The sequence below is a fragment of the Arachis hypogaea genome, chromosome 11 (genome assembly GCF_003086295.3).
Source record: "Arachis hypogaea cultivar Tifrunner chromosome 11, arahy.Tifrunner.gnm2.J5K5, whole genome shotgun sequence".
NCBI lineage: Eukaryota > Viridiplantae > Streptophyta > Magnoliopsida > Fabales > Fabaceae > Arachis > Arachis hypogaea.
In genome coordinates, this window is record NC_092046.1 from 113,683,969 (window position 1) to 113,703,410 (window position 19,442).

General features: G+C 39.9%; 1 non-coding gene across 1 annotated transcript; it reads right to left on the bottom strand.

Annotated features, from left to right (window-relative positions):
• Nucleotides 1–17,848: 17,848 nt before the first annotated feature.
• On the bottom strand, nt 17,849–17,956 carry LOC112724984 (small nucleolar RNA R71). Its single transcript, XR_003164119.1, has one exon. It is a non-coding gene; the product is annotated as a small nucleolar RNA R71 (small nucleolar RNA).
• Between the last annotated feature and the right edge of the window lie 1,486 nt (nt 17,957–19,442).

Here is a 19,442-nt window from a genome sequence, read left to right on the forward strand (position 1 = left end):
ACTAAATAAGCTAAAAGTGCGAATTAAGCTAACTATCTAAGATATATATACACAGCCCAAAATGCAAAATGTAGAAATAAAGTAGAAATAAATAGAAATACAGCAAAAGAAAATGTGCAAGTACTGAAAGACAAATAAGATAAAATAAAATAAAAATAAAATAAAGTAAAATACAGAAAAAGAAATAAAATAGGATAAAGAGTCTGAAAGTAGTTCACCAAAATAAAGTTCGCCAGAGATGGCGACCTCCCCATACTTAAATAATAGCATCGTCCTCGATGCTCAATCAGGCTGGGTGTGAAGAAGTGTTATCTCCGGAAGGGTGCTCTGCTGGTGTCTCTATGGTAGCCTGAGGTGCTGCAGTCTGTGTGAGTGTCTGGGGATGTAACACCCTAATATTCAAATCCTTATGCTCGAGTCATAAGTCAATGATATTACGGTGGTACGACTCTCAGGTGGATTTTTAATAAATAAATATAGGTAATTTCGAAAGGAGTATTAATCGAGAAGCCTGAAAAGAGTAGAAATGAAATCGCGAAGACGTATCTCTTACGTTTCGACAACAAAAGATAAACCGTGAAGCCGAAAACAATATACGGACAAGGCGTAGAGGAGATTAAGAGATAGATAACAGATAGATATATATAACATAAGTAAGTAGCTACTAGTCGCGACCTGCGAAGTTTAGGTCGGCTAGAGTACATTATGAAATTAGTTGACAACAGTATATCCTAATCTCTCCCGAAGGAAACATGAAAGCCTCTATAGGCAAATTCAAAGAGTTCAATACATAATATAAACTTTCCAAAACAAAGGTGGAGAGATTCTAATCAAAACACAAAGTAGATGAAATAAAGATCTTCGCCGTCTCTCAGACGACCCACAACTCACTTCTGAGCACCTGGACCTGTATTTGAAAAACAAGAGATATATACGGAATGAGAACCCCGGGCCCATGGGTTCCCAGTACGGTAAAAGTGCCAAATAAATTCAATGTACTGCAACAAAAACTCACTAAGCATCCTAAACTTCTTCACCAATTATTCATCCTAGGTTCTCACTAATCCATGAATAGGCAACTGTCATAAGGGAGTGCTAAATTCAATTCATGTTTCACATGTTTCCCAACTCGCTGACTCTTCCACGAATCAGACTCAGAATCATAAGCAAAACCATCACCAGTTGTTCTGCCTCAGCAGTTCTATATCAATACATCATCATGCAATCGCATCATCAATTCATTCCATCAAGAACAGCCCTCACACCCACCGACACCAGCATGAGGGGCCTCTCAGTTGTACAAACACAAGCAATACAGGCAAGTAATACACAAACATGATACAAGTAGAACAAGTAGCATATAGTCAGGTAACATGGCATATATGATGTAGAAATCCAAGACAAATGGCAAACCCAAACAATTCAAACATATGCAAATGATGAATGTCTGCCCTATGGCTGATGATATCATCTGTCGGTTATATAGCCAACCCGACATGTCCTGGTAGCTAACCATTGGACAGAAACACCCCTTGCGGAGCAAGTAGGTTTGAGCTACAACCCCCTTGCTACTGCCCGCTCAACCCAGAGCCAGTGAAATAATCACTACTGCGGCTACTACCCAGGCGAGTGTCTAAAAGCTCAACCTGGAGCGAGTGGATTCACCACTACTGCCGCTACTACCCAGGCGTCGCAATCTCTGACCTGGAGCAAGTGGGACAAACCACAACCCTTGCTACTACCCAGGTATCTCAAGCATTGGCCCGGAGCAAGTGGGACGAACCACAACCCTTGCTACTGCCCAGGCATCTCAAACATATATTCATTCAATCTCAATTCATATTATCAACATTCATTATTATCAAATCTCAAACATTAACTTGGAGCAAGTGGGACGAACCACAACCCTTGCTACTACCCAAGTATCACAAATAAACATTTATTCATAATCACCCTTCATTATTATCAATCCTCAGACAATGACCCGGAGCAAGCGGGACGAACCACGACCCTTGCTACTACCCAGGTATCACAAATACACATTTATTCAAAACCTCACGATTAAACTTGTTTATCATAATCCTCCTTTTCCGTATCATACCCAGAGCAAGTGGATAACGCCACTGCCTACTACTCGGGGTCGCACATCACATTTCAATATTTTTTCATTATTATCCATTTAACATATTCATTCATTAATCATATATGCATTTATACTCAGCCATAAACAATAATGGCCTTGCCGTAACCCGGCAATAACTCAGCCATCCGGCTCATGGTCCAATCAAGAACGGGCCATTTATCAATAAATATAGCCCTCCGGCTCATGGCATGCACGGTACTTCCACCGTCATCCTCCATATCTCATATAATCATCTTTGATCATCATTGATCATAACTTTTCCCCTTGCTTCACTCGCAAGTTACCACATCCCCTAGCTCATTGCTAGGCATATCAGAATGATTTAATACATAAGAGGTGAGATCGGAGGCTTAGAAGTATGAGATTTGGCTTTTAAAACTCAAAAATCAACTTTGGCATGAAAACAGGGCCACGCGTACGCGCACTCCACGCGCACGCGTGGATGGCCACAAAACTCATCGACGCGCAAGCGTCATACGCGCGGACGCACGGGTTGAAAAATAGCCAAACGACGCACAAGAGTCAGCCACGCGTACGCGTGGGTGCTCTTGCGCCCCAGGCACAAAACTGGCACAACTCTGGCATAACTCTCGGGAAAATAGCTAGGCATTTGGTGCAGCGCATCAACGCGCCCGCGCACACCATGCACACGCGTGGATAGTGCCTTCTTGAAGAACGACGCGTACGCGCCAAGTGCGCCTACGCGTGGAGGGTCATTCTGCTAAAAATTTTCTAAGTTAAAAGCTGCAGAATTTACAGATTCAACCCCCAATCTTCCGACGGACATAACTTTCTCATTTTAAATCATTTTTCACCCGTTCTTCAAACGGCATGGACATCTCAGATCCAATTTCATTTCTAAACAGATTTGGCACAAAACAGAGATCCGTAGTCCAAGTTATGTCCCATCAAAGTATGCCCAAAAACCATATTTTCATACAAAACCACTAGGTGTCATTTTCAAAACAAGCCGTTTTCAACTCTTTTCAAAATCAACCAAAACATGCCAATTTCAACCCTTTTTGAAATCAATCAAAATGTACCAAAATCCACATCAAGCCATCCTCAACTCACACATTGACACTTTACCAAAAATTCCCAAAACCACATCTAACCATTTTAACACTTCTCAATCAAATGGCTAAAGGACAAACACAATATCATGTCATACATCCTTCCTCATCCCAATTTCCAATAATACCATTTCCAATCAACCATCATTATACGTAATCAATATCATACTCACTATCACGTGATTTCACCCACAAATCAACCTTAATCATTCCCCAAGCATATATCACAACATACATATCTCTAATGCATCATCATACCATCAAGGCATCAATAATCATAATCACATATATGATCACATAATATATCTCAACCGAACCAAACATACCTCATCTACATAATTTCACCCAAAATTACCAAATTCCACACTTCAACTTCTCAAACCTTATTCTTCAATAACCAACCTAATCATTCATATATTCATTATCTGAAATTCATCCAATCACTTGTGCCATCATACAATGCACACATCGACTTACCTTTCTTACCTCTTTCCAGCATCCGACCCAAAATTCACGGCCTCCGGCCCAATTTTCACAATTTAAATGCATAAACCACAAATCAATACTCATTACCCAGTACATCAAATTCTCAATACACCAAGCATACAAGGTCACACAATTCTCAACCCAATCATTAATTCACATTACATATCAACTATGCATATTAGCACCAACCATTTACACAATCCAAACTTAATCCTAGGGGCATCTAGCCTAGGAATTCTCATCACAACACATGGTACTTAAATGAAACTTAAACCGTACCTCTTGTAACCAAACCAATTGAGCCTCTTCTTTGGAATTCTTCACCAACCTTAGCTCCAAGCCTTACCAAAGCTCCTCAAGCAATACCAATCTCCCAATTGTGCACCAACATCACCAAATACACTAACATAACCAATGTCACATACATATATCAACCTAGGGCTCATAAAAATGACAAATCACAAGGGTTTGAGCACTTCTTACCTCAGTCCATATGAAGTAGGGATAGAACCCACTTAGAATCCATGTTGGAGTATCCCTAAACACCCAAAATCACAAGATTTCAACACTAACTACCCAAAAACGTGTAACAGTAGGGAATTTCGAAAACTGGGCAGAGATGAATGAAATACTCACCACCAAACTTAGATATAATTGTAGAGGATGAGAAGAGCAACGCGTGGCCGCAAACGGCTCGTCAATCGGAGCTCCGTAGCTCAAGTTATGGTGGTTTGAAGATCAAAGAGAGTTAGGTTTTCTCTCTTCTCTTCTCTCTTCTCAAATCAGCGCCCCAACCCTTCTTTTTAGGGTAAAATGAGCTGAAATGCTCACAACTAATGTTTATATATGTTGGGTCTTGGGCCCACTTAGGCCCGGTTCACTTATTTTTGCCCATTGGCCCAATTTTGGGCCAAAACCTTTTAGATTAGCGCTCTAAATCGCACTTTAAATATTTCTACCTTTCCTAATTATAATTCCTCATTTCTTAATCTTATTTACCCATAATCAATTTCCTCAGTTGTAGTACCAGACAGATCTCAGCCGGTACTGCCGGTCAAAATTCCACTGCGCACTTTTACGCAGAAAACTATATTTTCCGACTCGGAAAAATTCACTGAATCCAAATATCGTATTTAAATTATCAAATTCCAATTGCCAAATATTCCAACCATATTCGCTCCTATTTAACTTATTATTTACTAAATTTCGGTTAGACCGGGTATTACATTCTACCCCCTAACAGAAATTTTCGTCCTCGAAAATTCCATCCATCACTATCCTCTCCCTCTGCCAAGCCAATTACCACTAATCACAGCTCAACTCCAAGCATAACCTCCAAACTTACTTTCTTATTCTCAAACCTTCGAATTTCTACATGACTTGCTGTTATAAAGTCTCTGACTCATCAATCAAAAACCCCTTTCATTTCTAGAAAGCAAATGAGTTTGAAATAACAATTTAACAAAAATCATGAGAATCCGCCTTCCTTTAATAATCTATAAAAGCATTCGAGACACATCTCTTTCGTTAAAGTTACTCATATAAAAAATTATCCTCAAAACCATAACCAGCACTCTTTCAAATTTTTTGGAGAAAAATTTTCAACAGTACCTCCCCAAAAATTGGAGTTTACCACCCGTCACGGGCTCCCTCAAACCAATCTCAGTACTGCATCTGTATTTCAATTTAGTGGCTTTCACATTCGTCTTTCAAAACCAATCATTATAAATCTCAATCTAATTCCAAGGTCACTATGACCAAACATCATGGTACTCATCTCTCAAACACGACAACTCGCACTCTCTCATCATCTAAATCTAATTATGCATCAATGATAATTTCCTCATCCGTTTCAGAACCATCAAGGCTCACAGCCGCAATTAATTCCAATTACCTAGAATCATTATCTGCCTAAGCTCACTAAACTTTTAAGTACTCAAAGCATAAAGCATTTCCAATCATGCTCTACTTTTCCTTATTATTACCATACTATGCTAACGCTTTAGCAAGCTTCCGCTATGCCACCTTGATTTCTCGTCAAGTATTAGTTCCATCACTTATTTCCTCAAGTACTAAACCATCACTTAACTTGACCGACAATTCGAATTAACGTTTCCAAATCCATCATTTAGGACCATCCCTTATCTATTTAAATCAAATGAACTAAAAGTCACGAGTTCAATCCATTTCACCAAAAATCCAGAAATCAACCAACTACATAACAAACACAACACATCATTCTCAACAGAAAGTCATTTACATCACAGGCATTTATCCATTTGTATTAAGGCAATTACCTCAATCTTACTGTCGCAATCGGCCCGCATCCTGACTCTCTCCTTGTTGGCAATTTCTTGATACATGTCCTGGTAACCCGCACTTGTAACATACACCTAACCCCAATCGGCACGGCCTATTTGGGTGATGACTTCCACATCTCTGACAGCTTGAAACATCAGAAGCAGCCGCTGTCCGTTTTCCCTTACCATTCCTTTGGGACTCCTTACTCGTCGCAAAGTTATTCTGTCCTTGGGGAAAGTGTTGTACGTATCCTCTCTCCTTAAACTCTCGACCCCTTGGTGCGAATCCTTGGTTGTGCTCTCTATGACTTCCCTTCTCTGCAACCCTCCTCTTCACACACTCTTCAGCAATTCTGCTCTTATTCACTAACTCTGAAAAAGTTCGGATCTCCATTGGTCCCACTGAACTTAAGATGTTGCTCCGGAGCCCTCCTTCATACTTAATGCATTTCCATTCCTCGAAGTCTCCCGGAGCTCCTTGACACATGCGAGAAAACCTGAATAGCTCCTCAAATTTTTCTGTATACTCAGATATGGAAATAGCACCTTGCTTTAGCTGCAGTAACTCCAATTCCTTGGCTGTCCTGGCGGAATTCGGAAAGTACTTCTTATAGAATTCCACCGGGAAGGCATCCCAAGTGATATGATCATTCCCCTGTTGCAGGAGACGTCGAGCCCCTTGCCACCAATGCGATGCTTCCCCCATGAGTAGATAGGTAGCGAATTCAACACGCTGCTCTTCAGGCACCAACTGCGCTTGCAGTGCTCGCTCCATGGCCTGAAACCAAGTATCAGCTTCAGTCGGATTGGTGGTTCCCTTGAACTTAGGTGGATTAACCTTTAAGAAGGTTGCCAGTGTCATCGGGCCCTGAGCTTCCCTTCCGCCATTGCCATTATTGTTCATCTGTTGCCCAATAGCCTCCGTAGTGGCCTGCATAGCAGCAGCCATATTCTCCAACGCCGCCATAAGGTTTACCGGGTTATTCGGGTTGATTTCTGGTTCCTGCGTATTAGTACGATCTCTTTCACATTCCCAACCGGGTCCACGAGGTGCCATCTGGTTCCTATACACATCAAACAATCGATATCAAGTTGATCAGTCTCAATATCGGAAGTATAGTGCTTCAAAGTACCAAAGGTACACTCATGGACTTCATGCTAGACGTATCGATTAGATACCCTAACTAGCACAGGCACAGACTCAGAGTATGCATTGAAGCATAAGCAATTCCATCCCTCAGGCTCACGAGGACGAACTGCTCTGATACCATAATGTAACACCCTAATATTCAAATCCTTATGCTCGAGTCATAAGTCAATGATATTACGGTGGTACGACTCTCAGGTGGATTTTTAATAAATAAATATAGGTAATTTCGAAAGGAGTATTAATCAAGAAGCCTGAAAAGAGTAGAAATGAAATCGCGAAGACGTATCTCTCACGTTTCGACAACAAAAGATAAACCGTGAAGCCGAAAACAATATACGGACAAGGCGTAGAGGAGATTAAGAGATAGATAACAGATAGATATATATAACATAAGTAAGTAGCTACTAGTGGCGACCCACGAAGTTTAGGTCGGCTAGAGTACATTATGAAATTAGTTGACAAGAGTATATCCTAATCTCTCCCGAAGGAAACATGAGAGCCTCTATAGGCAAATTCAAAGAGTTCAATACATAATATAAACTTTCCAAAACAAAGGTGGAGAGATTCTAATCAAAACACAAAGTAGATGAAATAAAGATCTTCGCCGTCTCTCAGACGACCCACAACTCACTTCTGAGCACCTGGACCTGTATCTGAAAAACAAGAGATATATACGGAATGAGAACCCCGGGCCCATGGGTTCCCAGTACGGTAAAAGTGCCAAATAAATTCAATGTACTGCAACAAAAACTCACTAAGCATCCTAAACTTCTTCACCAATTATTCATCCTAGGTTCTCACTAATCCATGAATAGGTAACTGTCATAAGGGAGTGCTAAATTCAATTCATGTTTCACATGTTTCCCAACTCGCTGACTCTTCCACGAATCAGACTCAGAATCATAAGCAAAACCATCACCAGTTGTTCTGCCTCAGCAGTTCTATATCAATACATCATCATGCAATCGCATCATCAATTCATTCCATCAAGAACAGCCCTCACACCCACCGACACCAGCATGAGGGGCCTCTCAGTTGTACAAACACAAGCAATACAGGCAAGTAATACACAAACATGATACAAGTAGAACAAGTAGCATATAGTCAGGTAACATGGCATATATGATGTAGAAATCCAAGACAAATGGCAAACCCAAACAATTCAAACATATGCAAATGATGAATGTCTGCCCTATGGCTGATGATATCATCTGTCGGTTATATAGCCAACCCGACATGTCCTGGTAGCTAACCATTGGACAGAAACACCCCTTGCGGAGCAAGTAGGTTTGAGCTACAACCCCCTTGCTATTGCCCGCTCAACCCAGAGCCAGTGAAATAATCACTACTGCGGCTACTACCCAGGCGGGTGTCTAAAAGCTCAACCTGGAGCGAGTGGATTCACCACTACTGCCGCTACTACCCAGGCGTCGCAATCTCTGACCTGGAGCAAGTGGGACGAACCACAACCCTTGCTACTACCCAGGTATCTCAAGCATTGTCCCGGAGCAAGTGGGACGAACCACAACCCTTGCTACTGCCCAGGCATCTCAAACATATATTCATTCAATCTCAATTCATATTATCAACATTCATTATTATCAAATCTCAAACATTAACTTGGAGCAAGTGGGACGAACCACAACCCTTGCTACTACCCAAGTATCACAAATAAACATTTATTCATAATCACCCTTCATTATTATCAATCCTCAGACAATGACCCGGAGCAAACGGGACGAACCACGACCCTTGCTACTACCCAGGTATCACAAATACACATTTATTCAAAACCCCACGATTAAACTCGTTTATCATAATCCTCCTTTTCCGTATCATACCCAGAGCAAGTGGATAACGCCACTGCCTACTACCCGGGGTCGCACATCACATTTCAATATTTTTCATTATTATCCATTTAACATATTCATTCATTAATCATATATGCATTTATACTCAGCCATAAACAATAATGGCCTTGCCGTAACCCGGCAATAACTCAGCCATCCGGCTCATGGTCCAATCAAGAACGGGCCATTTATCAATAAATATAGCCCTCCGGCTCATGGCATACACGGTACTTCCACCGTCATCCTCCATATCTCATATAATCATCTTTGATCATCATTGATCATAACTTTTCCCTTTGCTTCACTCGCAAGTTACCACATCCCCTAGCTCATTGCTAGGCATATCAAAATGATTTAATACATAAGAGGTGAGATCGGAGGCTTAGAAGTTTGAGATTTGGCTTTTAAAACTCAAAAATCAACTTTGGCATGAAAACAGGGCCACGCATACGCGCACTCCACGCGCACGCGTGGATGGCCACAAAACTCATCGACGCGCAAGCGTCATACGCGCGGACGCGCGGGTTGAAAAATAGCCAAACGACGCGCAAGCGTCAGCCACGCGTACGCGTGGGTGCTCTTGCGCCCCAGGCACAAAACTGGCACAACTCTGGCATAACTCTCGGGAAAATAGCTGGGCATTTGGAGCAGCGCATCAACGCGCCCACGCACACCACGCGCACGCGTGGATAGTGTCTTCTTGAAGAACGACGCGTACGCGCCAAGTGCGCCTACGCGTGGAGGGTCATTCTGCTAAAAATTTTCTAAGTTAAAAGCTGCAGAATTTACAGATTCAACCCCCAATCTTCCGACGGACATAACTTTCTCATTTTAAATCATTTTTCACCCGTTCTTCAAACGGCATGGACATCTCAGATCCAATTTCATTTCTAAACAGATTTGGCACAAAACAGAGATCCGTAGTCCAAGTTATGTCCCGTCAAAGTATGCCCAAAAACCATATTTTCATACAAAACCACTAGGTGCCATTTTCAAAACAAGCCATTTTCAACTCTTTTCAAAATCAACCAAAACATGCCAATTTCAACCCTTTTTGAAATCAATCAAAATGTACCAAAATCCACATCAAGCCATCCTCAACTCACACATTGACACTTTACCAAAAATTTCCAAAACCACATCTAACCATTTTAACACTTCTCAATCAAATGGCTAAAGGACAAACACAATATCATGTCATACATCCTTCCTCATCCCAATTTCCAATAATACCATTTCCAATCAACCATCATTATACGTAATCAATATCATACTCACTATCACGTGATTTCACCCACAAATCAACCTTAATCATTCCCCAAGCATATATCACAACATACATATCTCTAATGCATCATCATACCATCAAGGCATCAATAATCATAATCACATAATATATCTCAACCGAACCAAACATACCTCGTCTACATAATTTCACCCAAAATTACCAAATTCCACACTTCAACTTCTCAAACCTTATTCTTCAATAACCAACCTAATCATTCATATATTCATTATCTGAAATTCATCCAATCACTTGTGCCATCATACAATGCACACATCGACTTACCTTTCTTACCTCTTTCCGGCCATTCGGCCCAAAATTCACGGCCTCCGGCCCAATTTTCACAATTTAAATGCATAAACCACAAATCAATACTCATTACCCAGTACATCAAATTCTCAATACACCAAGCATACAAGGTCACACAATTCTCAACCCAATCATTAATTCACATTACATATCAACTATGCATATTAGCACCAACCATTTACACAATCCAAACTTAATCCTAGGGGCATCTAGCCTAGGAATTCTCATCACAACACACGGTACTTAAATGAAACTTAAACCGTACCTCTTGTAGCCAAACCAATTGAGCCTCTTCTTTGGAATTCTTCACCAACCTTAGCTCCAAGCCTTACCAAAACTCCTCAAGCAATACCAATCTCCCAATTGTGCACCAACATCACCAAATACACTAACATAACCAATGTCACATACATACATCAACCTAGGGCTCATAAAAATGACAAATCACAAGGGTTTGAGCACTTCTTACCTCAGCCCATATGAAGTAGGGATAGAACCCACTTAGAATCCATGTTGGAGTATCCCTAAATACCCAAAATCACAAGATTTCAACACTAACTACCCAAAAACGTGTAACAGTGGGGAATTTCGAAACCTGGGCAGAGATGAATGAAATACTCACCACCAAACTTAGATATAATTGTAGAGGATGAGAAGAGCAACGTGTGGCCGCAAACGGCTCGTCAATCGGAGCTCCGTAGCTCAAGTTATGGTGGTTTGAAGATCAAAGAGAGTTAGGTTTTCTCTCTTCTCTTCTCTCTTCTCAAATCAGCGCCCCAACCCTTCTTTTTAGGGTAAAATGAGCTGAAATGCTCACAACTAATGTTTATATATGTTGGGTCTTGGGCCCACTTAGGCCCGGTTCACTTATTTTTGCCCATTGGCCCAATTTTGGGCCAAAACCTTTAAGATTAGCGCTCTAAATCGCACTTTGAATATTTCTACCTTTCCTAATTATAATTCCTCATTTCTTAATCTTATTTACCCATAATCAATTTTCTCAGTTGTAGTACCAGACAGATCTCAGCCGGTACTGCCGGTCAAAATTCCACTGCGCACTTTTACGCAGAAAACTATATTTTCCGACTCGGAAAAATTCACTGAATCCAAATATCGTATTTAAATTATCAAATTCCAATTGCCAAATATTCCAACCATATTCACTCCTATTTAACTTATTATTTACTAAATTTCGGTTAGACCGGGTATTACAGGGGATCTGCCTGCTGAAGTGGAGGCTCTGTCTGTAAAGGGACCTGTGGATCAGATGGAATTCGGAGGGTCTTTTCTAGATATAAGTTCCTTGAAGTTGCAAAGACTGGATACTTCAGTTCACAGTATCGGTTGGCAAACTTGACTGGGTCGGTTGCAGGCACTAACTGGTCAGCTTTTTCCTACGGAGTAAAATTCTTCTCCCGCCAGGAATCATCATGCAGGATATCCAGGATAGCCATAGAAGACTCTCCTCTTTTCCTTTTTCCTGTGCCTGTTTTGGCTTTTTCTTTGCCGTTTGGGTCAGACATCCTGAAAAGCAAAAGTTCCAGGATACAGTTTATTAAACTAAAGCAGGAAAACAGGTAAGCAAATAGTATTTGAGCAATATAAGCATAGCTGGGCAAAAGAGGAATAGAATAACAATAGAAGCATAAAGTGAGTTTGATAGATGTAGAATTTTGGACTGTATGCAAGCTAAAAGTCAAAGAATTAAAATAAAAATCACAATCCAAGATCGATGATATGCGAGATGCTTGTTTATCAGGAACAATAATAATCATGCTTTGAAATAGGTTGAAAGTAGTTAGTTGAAAACTAAGAGAGAGGTTAGAAGGTTAATACAGTTAAGAGTTAAAAAGTGTAGTTAAAGTGAGTGGCATGGTATTGTAGTTCCTGATTAACAAAAATTGCATAAACTTGAAGAACCAGCAACTCACATTCAAGCAGAGAATGCAGATTAATGATGATAAAAAGAAGTGCAAAATGAATAAAATCATCAATAATGCGATTTAACTAAGAAGGGAACCAGAATGATTAGGAATGCTAGCCCATTTATCCATGAATTGGCTTGGTTGAAACCAATTATTGCAGAGTTCAAAAGTACCAAAGCCAATTTATGAATGGGACTTGAGTGAAACAATGTGCGGAAAAATCGGGCAGCATTCTGGCTATAAATTGGATGTTCTCGGGTAGTAAACAGCAGCAGAAATTCAGTTCATATGACATTAAAGTAGTTCATAAAAGAGTATCAAATAGCAAGTCACATGAATTTAGAAAAAACAAATTCAATCTGCAGCAAGAATTGCAATTTAAATGGAACAATATCAAAACAGCATTAAACAGTAATGAACAGCATATGAGCACCATCAACAGCACAGCAATTTCAAAATTGTGAAACAGATAAAGCAAGCAGCAAGAATGGCGCAATTATCAGGCCTAAATCCACTAACCACATCCTAGCTACCTAACCACCTAAAATCCACTACAAACATGCATCTCTAACTATCCTAATTTGAACAGAATTGAAAAAAAAATGCAAACTAACTAACTGGAACGGGAAAGGAATCAGAGTGTAGTGGAACCTGGTGTGCGCAGTGACAGAAATTGAGTGCAGAGAGAGGGTGCTAGGGTGGTGGTGCTGGTGGGCGGCACGGCGGTGAGGGGATACGGCACGGCAGTACTGGGAGTCCCGCGGTGGTGGCAGGGGGTGAAAGAGGGATATGGAGGGGAGAAGAGAAGAAGGGGGTGAGGAGGTGAGGGTGGCATTGGGGTGGTTGTTGCCGGCAGTCTGGGTGGTGGCGGCGGGTCTGGTTTGGCCGCGGTGGAGGCAGAGGACGTAAGAGGGGTGAAGGGGAAGAAGAAAAGAGGAAGAGAAGGGGGAAAGAGAAGAAGGGGGCGGTGCGGCGACAGGTGGCGGCAGCGGCGCTGTGGGGGGCTAGGCGGCGGTGGCAGTGGGAGGTTGGGGGAGAAGAGATAGATGGAGGTGGAACGTTGGGGAGGGGGAAAAAGGGTGACGCTGGGGTTAGGGTTTCCGCGTCGGGGGGGTTAAGTGATTTCAAATCCACGCGGATGCGTGGGTCACGCGAGAGCGTGGATGAAGTGGAAGTGCCACGATGCGAAAGCGTCATTGACACGAATGCGTGATGAGCGGATAATTTATACGCTTTTTGGCATTGTTTTTAGTATGTTTTTAGTAGGATCTAGTTACTTTTAGGGATGTTTTTATTAGTTTTTATGTTAAATTCACATTTCTGGACTTTACTATGAGTTTGTGTATTTTTCTGTGATTTCAGGTATTTTCTGGCTGAAATTGAGGGACTTGAGTAAAAAACAGATTCAGAGGTTGAAGAAGGACTGCTGATGCTGTTGGATTCTGACCTCCCTGCACTCAAAGTAAATTTTCTGGAGCTACAGAACTCAAAATGGCGCGCTTCCAATTGCTTTGGAAAGTATACATCCAGGGCTTTCCAGAAATATATAATAGTTTATGCTTTGGCCGAGTTTAGATGACGCACAAGGGCGTTGAACGCCAGTTCTATGCTGCAGTCTAGAGTTAAACGCCAGAAACACGTCACGAACCAGAGTTGAACGCCAAAAACACGTTACAACTTGGCGTTCAACTCCAAAAGAAGTCTCTGCACGTGTAAAGCTAAAGCTCAGCCCAAGCACACACCAAGTGGGCCCCGGAAGTGGATTTATGCATCAATTACTTATTTCTGTAAACCCTAGTAACTAGTTTGGTATAAATAGAACTTTTTACTAGTCTTTTAGACATCTTATGATCTTATGAACTTTGAACCATCTTTGAATCATATTGATCACGTTGGGGCTGGCCATTCGGCCATGCCTGGACCTTCATCACTTTTGTATTTTCAAACGGTAGAGTTTCTACACTCCATAGATTAAGGTGTGGAGCTCTGCTATTCCTCATGATTTAATGCAAAGTACTACTATTTTTCTATTCAATTCAACTTATTAAGCTTCTAAAATATCCATTCGTTCCCAAGAACATGATGAATGTGATGATTATGTGACGCTCATCATCATTCTCACTCACGAACACGTGCCTGACAAACACTTCCGGTCTACATGCAAACAACCTAGAATGAATATCTCTTAGATATCTAATACAGGGGACCGAGTCCGAGTTATTAGTATCTTCGTGGTATAAGTTAGAACCCATGGATGGCCATTCCTGAGATCCGAAAAGTCTAAACCTTGTCTGTGGTATTCCTAGTAGGATCTGGAAAGGGATGGTTGTGACGAACTTCAAACTCGCGAGTGCTGGGCGTAGTGACAAACGCAAAAGGAGGGTGAATCCTATTCCAGTATGATCGAGAACCTCCAGATGATTAGCCATGCCGTGACAGAGCATTTGGACCTTTTTCATAGAGAGGACGGGATGTAGCCATTGACAACGGTGATGACCTTACAGGAAGCTTGCCATGGAAAGGAGTAAGACTGATTGGATGAAGACAGCGGGAAAGCAGAGATTCAGAGGAACGAAAGCATCGCTATACGCTTATCTGAAATTCTCACCAATGAATTACATAAGTATTTCTATCTTTATTTTCTGTTTATTTATTATTATTATTATTATTCGAAAACTCCATAACCATTTGGTATCCGCCTGACTGAGATTTACAAGGTGACCATAGCTTGCTTCAAGCTGACAATCTCTGTGGGATCGACCCTTACTCACGTAAGGTTTTATTACTTGGACGACCCAGTGCACTTGCTGGTTAGTTGTGCGAAGTTGTGAAGTTATGTTTGGACCATGGTATTGTGCACCAGTTATTGGCGCCATTGCCAGGGAGAGAAGGAACAACAAATTTTACAACCTCAGAGTAACAATTTCGCATACCAAGTTTTTGGCGCCGTTGCCGGGGATTGTTCGAGTTTGGACAACTGACGGTTCATCTTGTTGCTCAGATTAGGTAATATTCTTTTTGTTTTATTTTCAAAAATATTTCTTCAAAAATTTTTCAAAAAAAAATTTCCTTTTGTTTTCGAAAATTATTCAAAATTTTTAAGAATGAATTCTAGTGTTTCATGAAGCATGTAGAAGCCTGGCTGGCTGTAAAGCCATGTCTAACTCTTTTAGATTGAGGTTTCCACTTATAAGTATATGAAGTTGGATGAAGTTTCAGTTGTTGTATGCCTGATTTGTATCTTCTAAAGCTTGGCTGGCTATTAAGCCATGTCTAACCCTCAGATTGGAGCTTTAGACTAACAGTGCAAGATTCCTGGAATTCATATTAAAAATTTTAGAATCCTTATTTTTCTTTTTCACACTAATTTTCGAAAAAATCCAAAAAAAATCATAAAATCATAAAAATCAAAAATATTTTGTGTTTCTTGTTTGAGTCTTGAGTCAATTTTAAGTTTGGTGTCAATTGTATTTTTTCTAAAAATTTATGCATTTTTCGAAAATTCATGCATTCATAGTGTTCTTCATGATCTTCAAGTTGTTCTTGGCCAGTCATCTTGTTTGATCTTCATATTTTCTTGTTTTGTGTCTTTTCTTGTTTTTCATATGCATTCTTGCATTCATAATGTCTATACATGAAAAATTTCTAAGTTTGGTGTCTTGCATGTTTTTCTTTCATTAAAAATTTTCAAAAATAAGTCTTATGTTTATCTTGATCTTCAAAGTGTTCTTGGTGTTTATCTTGACATTCATAGTGTTCTTGCATGCATTCATTGTTTTGATCTAAAAATTCTCATGCATTGAGTATTTTTCATGTTTTTCTCTTTCATCATTAAAAATTCAAAAAATCAAAAAAATATCTTTTCCTTTTTCTCTCTTAAAATTTCGAAAATTTGGATTGACTTTTTCAAAAAATTTTAAAATCTAGTTGTTTTTATGAGTCAAATCAAATTTTCAATTTAAAAATCTTATCTTTTTCAAATCTTTTTCAAAAATCATATCTTTTCCATTTTTTATTTTTGAAATTTTCAAAAATCTTTTTCAAAATATTTTCAAAATATTTTTCTTAATTTTATATCATATTTTCGAAAATCACATCATCAATTAATGTTTTGATTCAAAAATTTCGAGTTTGTTACTTACTTGTTAAGAAAGATTCAAACTTTAAATTCTAAAATCATATCTTGTGATTTCTTGTGAGTCAAGTCATTAATTATGATTTTAAAAATCAAATCTTTTTCAAAACTAATTCTAATTATATCTTCTTATCATATCTTTTTTTTTAAATCTTATCTTTTTCAAAAATTTGATTTTCAAATATCTTTTCTAACTTCTTATCTTCTTATCTTTTCAAAATTGATTTTCAAATCTTTTTCAACTAACTAATTGACTTTTTGTTTGTTTCTTATCTTTTTCAAAACTACCTAACTAACTCTCTCTCTCTAATTTTTGAAAATCTCTTCCCTCTTTTTCAAAAATTCTTTTTAATTAACTAATTGTTTCAATTTTTAATTTTAATTTGATTTCATTCCTAATTTTCGAAAATCACTAACCCCTTTTCAAAATTTTATTTTCGAAAAATCCTCCTTCTCTCTCATCTCCTTCTATTTATTTATTCATCTACTAACACTTCATCTCACCCAAATTCGAACCCCCTCTGCCATCTATGTTTGAATTTTCTCTTCTCCCTTCTTTACATTACATTCTTTTCTTCTTCTACTCACACAGGGGAACCTCCATACATGGGTAAAAAGGATCCCTATTATTATTATTTTTCTGTTCCCTCTTTTTCATATGAGCAGGAGCAAGGACAAGAACATTCTTGTTGAAGCAGACCCTGAACCTGAAAGGACTCTGAAGAGAAAACTAAGAGAAGCTAAAATACAACAATCCAGAGATAACCTTACAGAAATTTTCGAACAGGAAGAGGAGATGGCAGCCAAAAATAATACTAATGCAAGGAGGATGCTTGGTGACTTTACTGCACCTAATTCCAATTTACATGGAAGAAGCATCTCCATTCCTGCCATTGGAGCAAACAATTTTGAGCTGATACCTCAATTAGTTTCTTTGATGCAGCAAAACTGCAAGTTTCATGGACTTCCATCTGAAGATCCTTTTCAGTTCTTAACTGAATTCTTGCAGATCTGTGATACTGTTAAGACTAATGGAGTAGATCCTGAAGTCTACAGGCTCATGCTTTTCCTGTTTGCTGTAAGAGATAGAGCTAGAATATAGTTGGACTCTCAACCTAAGGATAGCCTGAACTCTTGGGATAAGCTGGTCAAGGCTTTCTTAGCCAAGTTCTTTCCTCCTCAAAAGCTGAGTAAGCTTAGAGTGGATGTTCAAACCTTCAGACAGAAAGAAGGTGAATCCCTCTATGAAGCTTGGGAGAGATACAAGGAACTGACCAAAAAGTGTCCTTCTAACATGCTTTCAGAATGGACCATCCTGGATATATTCTATGATGGCCTGTCTGAATTAGCTAAGATGTCATTGGATACTTCTGCAGGTGGATCCATTCACCTAAGGAAAACGCCTGCAGAAGCTCAAGAACTCATTGACATGGTTGCTAATAACCAGTTGATGTACACTTCTGAGAGGAATCCTGTGAGTAATGGGACGCCTCAGAAGAAGGGAGTTCTTGAAATTGATACTCTGAATGCCATATTGGCCCAGAATAAAATATTGACTCAGCAAGTCAATATGATTTCTCAGAGTCTGAATGGAATGCAAGCTGCATCCAACAGTACTCAAGAGGCATCTTCTGAAGAAGAAGCTTATAATCCTGAAAACCCTGCAATAGCAGAGGTGAATTACATGGGTGAACCATATGGAAACACCTATAATCCCTCATGGAGAAATCACCCAAATCTCTCATGGAAGGATCAACAAAAGCTTCAACAAGGCTTTAATAATGGTGGAAGAAACAGGTTTAGTAATAGCAAGCCTTTTCCATCATCCACTCAGCAACAGACAGAGAACTCTGAACAAAATACCTCTAATTTAGCAAACTTAGTCTCTGATCTATCTAAGGCCACTGTGAGTTTCATGAATAAAACAAGGTCCTCCATTAGAAATTTGGAGGCACAAGTGGGCCAGCTGAGTAAGAAGATCACTGAAACCCCTCCTAATGCTCTCCCAAGCAATACAGAAGAAAATCCAAAAGGAGAGTGCAAGGCCATTGACATAGTCAACACGGCCGAACCTAGAGAGGAAGGGAAGGACGTGAATCCCAAGAAGGAAGACCTCCTGGGACGTCCAATGATCAATAAGGAGTATCCCTTTGAGGAACCAAAAGACTCTGAGGCTCATCTAGAGACCATAGAGATTCCATTAAATCTCCTTATGCCATTCATGAGTTCTGATGAGTATTCTTCTTCTAAAGAGAATGAGGATGTCACTGAAGAACAAGTTGCCAAGTTCCTTGGTGCAATCATGAAGCTGAATGCCAATTTATTTGGTAATGAGACTTGGGGAGATGAACCTCCCCTGTTCACCAATGAACTAAATGCATTGGATCAACTGAGATTGCCTCAGAAGAAACAGGATCCTGGAAAGTTCCTAATACCTTGTACCATAGGCACCATGACCTTTGAGAAGGCTCTATGTGACCTTGGGTCAGGAATAAACCTCATGCCACTCTCTGTAATGGAGAAACTGGAATCTTTGAGGTGCAAGCTGCTAGAATCTCATTAGAGATGGCAGACAATTCCAGAAAATAGGCTTATGGACAAGTAGAGGACATATTAGTAAATATTGAAGGCCTTTACATCCCTGCTGATTTCATAATCCTAGATACTGGGAAGGATGAGGATGAATCCATCATTCTTGGAAGACCCTTCCTAGCCACAGCAAGAGTTGTGATTGATGTGGACAGAGGAGAATTGATCCTTCAATTAAATGAGGACAACCTTGTGTT